Source organism: Atta colombica, unplaced genomic scaffold (genome assembly GCF_001594045.1).
Source record: "Atta colombica isolate Treedump-2 unplaced genomic scaffold, Acol1.0 scaffold106, whole genome shotgun sequence".
Taxonomy (NCBI): Eukaryota; Metazoa; Arthropoda; class Insecta; order Hymenoptera; family Formicidae; genus Atta; species Atta colombica.
The window spans coordinates 446237-446495 of record NW_017259191.1 but is presented as its reverse complement, the minus strand read 5'-3'; the positions used below and the strand labels follow the sequence as shown (position 1 = coordinate 446495).

Here is a 259-nt window from a genome sequence, read left to right as displayed (position 1 = left end):
ATAAATATAAAAAAAAATGTAAGTTTAAAGAAATAAAATTAATAATACATCAATTAATAATAAAACAAAGACGAGATATACGTTTCGACTAACTTCTAGTCTTCTTCTTGTAAAAAAACTTTTCTAGTCAGTGATGATAGTATAATGACGATCCGCTAACTTTCTCCCGCAACTCGGGCTCATCTCAAAATCAGTTTGCAAGCTGGATGGTCTAAGGTAATTATTTAATTCCTTAAACTGATCAGGATAAAACAAAAAT

The 259-nt window shown here is 28.6% G+C and overlaps 1 protein-coding gene across 1 annotated transcript in view; it reads left to right on the top strand.

The window, feature by feature from the left end:
- Window positions 1-259, top strand: part of LOC108691758 — a 94725-nt gene that overhangs the window by 48672 nt on the left and 45794 nt on the right. The window lies entirely within an intron of this gene.